Source organism: Entelurus aequoreus, linkage group LG03, assembly GCF_033978785.1.
Source record: "Entelurus aequoreus isolate RoL-2023_Sb linkage group LG03, RoL_Eaeq_v1.1, whole genome shotgun sequence".
Taxonomy (NCBI): domain Eukaryota; kingdom Metazoa; phylum Chordata; class Actinopteri; order Syngnathiformes; family Syngnathidae; genus Entelurus; species Entelurus aequoreus.
In genome coordinates this window covers 85,245,539-85,253,135 of record NC_084733.1, presented here as the reverse complement: position 1 = coordinate 85,253,135, position 7,597 = coordinate 85,245,539, and the positions used below count along the sequence as shown (strand labels likewise).

General features: G+C 31.7%; 1 protein-coding gene across 1 annotated transcript in view; it reads left to right on the top strand.

Annotated features, from left to right (window-relative positions):
* Positions 1-1,189: 1,189 nt before the first annotated feature.
* The window catches only part of elk3 (ETS transcription factor ELK3), a 50,997-nt gene continuing 44,589 nt past the window's right edge, over positions 1,190-7,597 (top strand). The window contains exon 1 of the mRNA XM_062043051.1: positions 1,190-1,474. The gene's annotated coding sequence lies outside the window, so the exon portion shown is untranslated. The remainder of the gene's footprint in view (positions 1,475-7,597) is intronic.

Below are 7,597 nucleotides of genomic sequence, written 5' to 3'. Positions count from 1 at the left end.
AAATATTTTTTGTACCAATTAGGTGAAGTTGCATAATTTCCCACGGCACACCAGACAATATCTCACAGTGGTTGAAAAACACTGCTGTAGATTATGTAAATATATGCTTAAATACTTGTAATTAGGGAGGTTTTTTTTGGGTTGGTGCACTAATTGTAAGTGTATCTTGTGTTTTTTTATGTTGATTTAATTAAAAAAAATAAAAAATGAATAAAAAAACAACAACCCGATACCGATAATTAAAAAAACAATACCGATAATTTTCGATATTACATTTTTAAGGATTTATCGGCCTGCCGATATTATCGGCATTTATCGGCCGATGATATATCGGCCTGCCGATATTATCGGCCGATAAATGCTTTAAAATGTAATATCGGAAATTATCGGTATCGGTTTTTTTATTATCGGTATCAGGTTTTTTTATTTATTTATTTTTTTAATTTTTATTAAATCAACATAAAAAACACAAGATACACTTACAATTAGTGCACCAACCCAAAAAACCTCCCTCCCCCATTTACACTCATTCACACAAAAGGGTTGTTTCTTTCTGTTATTAATATTCTGATTCCTACATTATATATCAATATATATCAATACAGTCTGCAAGGGATACAGTCCGTAAGCACACATGATTGTGCGGGCTGCTGGTCCACTAATAATACTAACCTTTAACAGTTAATTTTACTCATTTTTATTAATTACTAGTTTCTATGTAACTGTTTTACTTTCTTTTTTATTCAAGAAAATGTTTTTAATTTATTTATCTTATTTTATTTTATTTTTTTTTTTAAAAAAGGACCTTAGCTTCACCATACCTGGTTGTCCAAATTAGGCATAATAATGTGTTAATTCCACGACTGTATATATCAGCATCGGTTGATATCGGTATCGGTAATTAAAGAGTTGGACAATATGAAATGTCGGATATCGGCAAAAAGCCATTGTCGGACATCCCTACTTGTAATATATATTAAATGATGCTATATATGGTAGGTAAATATTTCTTTAAGGGTTTTCCAAAAATGTTGACGACTTGACGACGACAAAACAGGACAAACGTCGTCGTGTTTTTGTAAGTAACGCTGAATAACGAGATGTTCCTGAAAGCACCATTACAGCCACCGAAGCAATGATGTCAGTTCAGGGGCTGTCGGATTTTTTTTTTTTTTTTTTTTTTGGCTCGCCATGTGTGCCGACTGCCGTCCGTCAGCGGGTAGGCAGAGGAGGGGAGGAAAAGTGTGTTTACACAGACGGCAGAGCGCCTGGGGAATCGTCGGCGAGAGGAAGTGAGCCGGCTCTGCGTCTGCCTGCTTCTGACTTCCTGCTCCGAAAAAGAAAAAGAGGGCAGGATCCGATTTCAAGAGCAGCACAAGCCGTGTTGTAGCAAGCATGGACACACAAGGAATCTCACCAGCGTCGCGCTAAAGTTCCTCGGACGGGGAAGAAAAGGCCAAGGAAGCAATCGCAGGTAAAGTTCGTGTTTTTTTTTAACTTAATCATATTCCTGCTTCTGGGCGACGAGTTAGTTGTGTGCTCGCAACCAAACTCTGTTCGAGGCATTGAACGCAACGCGAATAGCTTTTATAAGCAACATTTTTTTTGAAAACAACTCACTAAAAAAGGGAGACTAATGGGGGGGGGAAAGAATAACAAGAAAGACGGAATCACAATGAAGAGACGTGGACTTTTTTTTTTTTTTGTCCACGGTGTGTGAGAACAGGAAGAGAGCGAGATGCGTTCAGGGCCAAGTAATGTCTGCACACGACGTCTGTAATCTTATTAGGAGTTTCCGTTGGGCCAACACTGCGTGGCTTTGTGCGCCCACTGGGGACATGTCAGCCCGAGCATCCCGGCCCACAATGCCCGCAATCAGCCTGTGACTCACCCGGGAAGAGTTTGTTGTTTACCGAGTCTGAGCTCAGCTTGTCAGACCTCAAAACTACCGTCTGCCCAATATTCATCCAGACTACAATAAACGGCATTCGAAGCTACCATATGGAGTTTTTCAAATGTAACTTGGTATAAAATATGTTACACGTTATGTATATTTAAATATTTTCATTCTAATTGCATACATTTTTCAGAGGGCCATTATTTTTTTGAATATTAGGATTAGTATTATGTTGTATTCACAAAGACATTACAGGAAGTTAAACTGCATTCAAAATGTTTCCATATATAGAAATATTACATTATTTTTTGCATAAAAAATATATATATTAAAATCCCCATTGAAATTGTGTAAAAATTTCATTTTTAGTGCTTTTTGTTTTTTTTAAGAAAATTACAATTATTGTCATATATATATATATATATATATATATATATATATATATATATATATATATATATATATATATATATATATATATATATATATATATATATATATATATAATGTTAACATTCTTCTGACATTTTTTGTACACATTCATTTTTGAACTGTAAAGCATTTTTCATTTTAAACTCCCACTTCAACAGATATTGAGCAAATATAAAAAATATTTACATTAATTTCCTGGGAATAAAAAAATTAAATATTTTTTGGAAGGTAAAAATATGCCATTTAAAAACTTTTTTTTATAAGAAGAAAATGACAATTATTGTCAATGAGAATGAATATATATATATTTTATTATGTTAATATTTTTCTGGAATTTTTGTACACACTTATTTTTCAACTGTAAAGCATTATTTTTTTAAACTCCCACTTCAACAGATATTGAGCAAATATAAAAAATATTTACATTTATTTCTTGGGATTAAAAAAATTAAATATTTTTTGGAAGGTAAAAAGATGTCATTTAAAAACTTATTTTATAAGAAGAAAATTACAATTATTGTCAATGAGAATGCATGTAATGCATATATATATACTGTGTGTATATATATATATATATATATATATATATATATATATATATATATATATATATATATATATATATATATATATATATATATATTTTTTTTTATTTTTTTTTAATTATGTTAATATTTTTCAGAAATTTTTGTACACATTTATTTTTCAACTGTAAAGCATCATTTTTTTAGGCGTTTTTTAAATATATTTTTATTTTTTTATTTTTTTGAACTAACAACTCCCACTTCAACAGATATTGAGCAAATATAAAAATTATTAACATTATTTTCCTAAGAATAAAAAAAAAATCTTTTTTGGAAGATAAAAAGATGTAATTAAAAAAATGTATAAAAAGGAAATTACAATTATTGTCAATGTGAATGCATATACAGTATATATGTAATTATTTTGTTTATTTTTATTGTTAATAAAAAAATGAAATATTTTTTGGAAGATAAAATTTGGAAGATAAAAAGATGTCATTTTTAGTTGTTTTTTAAAAAAAAGAAAAAGAAAATGACCAAAAAATAATCCTATTAAAATCACCACTGAAATTGACCAAAAAGGAAGAAACAGAATGTTACTTACTATGTATCAAATGTAACAATATTTTGGGGAAGGTAAAAGGAAGTCATTTTAAGCATTTAAAAAAAAAAAATACTACTATTGGCATTAAAAATATTTACATATATACATTTTTATTATAATTTTTAGGGTTGCAGCTATCGATTAGCTAAGTTATCAAGTATTTTATCGATTACTTTGTTCGATTAATCACATAAAACAGTGGTTCTCAAACTTTTTTCACCAAGTGCCCCCTCAGAAAAAACTTAATGCACCACCATAACGACAACGATAAAATACAGTAGCATAGTAGGCCTAAGCATGCATCAAAAACAAGGAAAAGACTTGATTTAACAAGTATATTCAATAGTTTTGTCCGTGACTGTAACATTACACAGTTTGAATACCAACGCTGTGTTTGACTATAGGAAAATAAAACACTGTACTTTGATCAAGTGATTCTTTGGCGTACCACTAGATAGAGCCCGTGTACTAGTGGTACACCACACACACCACAGTTTACGACTCCCTGGCATAAAACAGACTTTACAATGTGTATTTCAGGGAAAATACTTGAAATAAACAGCAATTGTTATGCCTAGCATAACTTTTATTATTTTGCCTTAAATACACATAATCAACATTAAAGGGGAACTGCTTTTTTTCTTTCTTTTTTGCCTATCGTTTACAATCATTATGAATGACACGACGACAGATGGATTAAAAAAAAAAAAAAAGCTTTCTAAATATTAAATACATTCAATCAAAATTCGCGTACAATGGAGCTTATGGGAGCTGTTCAATTCTGCCTATAGAGCTCCTAAAAAAACATCCAAACACCTCCATTAGGGTTTTATATACATGATGTAAGTATATATGTAATGTAGTAACATTCATAATAACATGTAATATATACATGATGTAAGTATATATGTAATGTAGTAACATTCATAATAGCATGTAATATATAGATGATGTAAGTACGTATATATGTAATGTAGTAACATTCATAATAACATGTAATATATACATGATGTAAGTATATATGTAATGTAGTAACATTCATAATAACATGTAATATATACATGATGTAAGTATATATATAATGTAGTAACATTCATAATAGCATGTAATATATACATGATGTAAGTACGTATATATGTAATGTAGTAACATTCATAATAATATGTAATATATACATGATGTAAGTACGTATATATGTAATGTAGTAACATTCATAATAATATGTAATATATACATGATGTAAGTACGTATATATGTAATGTAGTAACATTCATAATAATATGTAATATATACATGATGTAAGTATATATGTAATGTAGTAACATTCATAATAACATGTAATATATACATGATGTAAGTATATATACATCAGTGTTTCCCATAAACTGCCAAGATACCTGTGGCGGTGGGGGCGTGGCTATGGGCGTGGTCACCATGACATCGAGTAATTTGCATCATTTACTACAATGATATGATTTTCTCAAAAAAGGCTCAAAAAATGTATACTTACTAATTAATAATAACAGTTTTGTTTTAAACGTCCATCCATCCATCCATCCATTTTACAATATAATTACAACACTTTATGTACATATTTATATACAAATTTGAACAATAAGTTATTCACTGAAATATATTTATTAATTGTGGTTCTTACAAAAAAATATATCTTATAAAATATAAAAGCTAAATGTCTCCTAAAGCTCTGCCCCTTTAATTAGTGCATACTAAATAATTTAACTTTAGCCTACTGCTACAACCATATTATTTACCAGCAACATAAAGTGAAACAGAGGCAGAGGTGTCCTGCCACAGTCAGTAACAAATAAACAGAAAACAGTAGTGGTCAAATACAAATAAGGCAACAAGAGAAGTATCTTACACTTCTCTTTTGTAAAGTAAATCTGAACAGCCTATATGGACATCTACATCAACTATATGATTTGCCTGAGAAACTGGACAGGACAACAACAAAAAAAAAATCTATTTGTGGCGGACGTAATTTTTTCGTGGCGCGCCGCCACAAATAAATGAATGTGTGGGAAACACTGTACATCATTTGTTTGCGGATGACTCGGCCCTGCTGGTATCCGGCAAGGACGGGTCACAGGTGGAGAAAATCCTCAGTGCTGAGCTCTGTAGAACTTGCACCTGGCTCGCTGACAACAAGCTATCCATCCACTTGGGTAAAACTGAATCCATCCTATTTGGGTCCCACATCAACCTCAAGAAAGTCAATGACTTCACTATAAAAGTGGGTGTAATTGTTATCACCAGGAAAGATGAGGTCACCTACCTAGGTTCCATTCTAGAGGCTAATCTTTCCTGTGATAAAATGGCAACCAAGGTAATCAAAAAGGTCAACCAACGGACGAGATTTCTCTACAGAATCTCCTCTCTGGTCAACAAAAGCACCATGAAGATTCTGGCGGGAACTCTCGTTCAACCCTTTTTTGACTACGCATGCACCTCCTGGTACCCTAGCACCTCCAGAACCCTCAAATCTAGACTCCAAACATCCCAGAACAAGCTAGTCAGATTACTTCTAGACCTCCACCCCAGATCCCACCTCACTCCTACCCACTTCTCCAAAGTGGGCTGGCTCAGGGTGGAGGACAGAGTAAAACAACTTGCACTGAGCCTGGTCTATAAAATCCGCTACACCTCCCTGATACCGAAGTACATGTCAAACTACTTCCTTAACGTAAATGACCGTCATAACCACAACACCAGGGGGAGCTCCACTAACCACGTTAAGCCCAGATTCCGATCTAACAAAGGTCTTAACTCATTCTCTTTCTATGCCACATCAATGTGGAATGCACTCCCAACAGGTGTAAAAGAAAGGGCATCTCTATCCTCCTTCAAAACCGCACTAAAACAACACCTCCAGGCAACTTCAACCCTAAACTTACTTTCTCTGATGATGCAATTGTTGATGACTGAAGTGTTGATACCAACCAATCCTAAACCCCCTCCCTCCACATCCCACACCCCGGATTGTAAATAATGTAAACAATTCATTGTATATACTCTGATGATTATCTTGTGTGATGACTGTATTATGAAAATAGTATATATCTGTATCATGAATCAATTTAAGTGGACCCCGACTTAAACTAGTTGAAAAACTTATTCGGGTGTTACCATTTAGTGGTCAATTGTACGGAATATGTACTGTACTGTGCAATCTACTAATAAAAGTTTCAATAAAAAAAAATCAATCAATCAAGATATGTAATGTAGTAATATTCATAATAACATATAATATATACATGATGTAAGTATATATGTAATGTAGTAACATTCATAATAACATGTAATATATAAGTGATGTAAGTATATATGTAATGTAGTAACATTCATAATAACATGTAATATATACGTGATGTAAGTATATATGTCATGTAGTAACATTCATAATAACATGTAATATATACATGATGTAAGTATATATGTAATGTAGTAACATTCATAATAACATGTAATATATACATGATGTAAGTATATATGTCATGTACTAAAATTCATAATAACATGTAATATATACATGATGTAAGTCAGGGGTATCCAAATTGTGGCCCGGGGGCCATTTGCGGCCCGCAGCTCAAGTTTTTTTGGCCCGCGGCATATTGTCGAAATAAAATCAGACAAAAAAAGAACAGTAAAAATGTAAGCATAATAATAAGCAAACATGGTAGCTTATTTTAATACTAATAATTAATACAAAGCAGACACATTGTTTTGTCTGTAAATTTATGTCTGTTTTAGATTGTCTTTTTATTTTTTTTATTTTTTTTAACAAAACAAAATATCAAAACGGCCCCCGAATGCTTTGACTCGTCAGTGTGCGGCCCTTTGTGGAAAAAGTTTGGACACCCCTGATGTAAGTATATATGTAATGTAGTAACATTTATAATAACATACCATACCATACCATACCATACCAACTTTATTTATAAAGCCCTTTAAAAACAACCACAGTTGAAAAACAAAGGGCTGTACACCACAAAGAAATAAAGGCAAAGGACAGACTAAAAAATAAAATTTAAAACAGAAGTAAAATACACATTAAAATGTAATATATACATGATGTAAGTATATATGTAATGTAGTAACATTTATAATAACATGTAATAT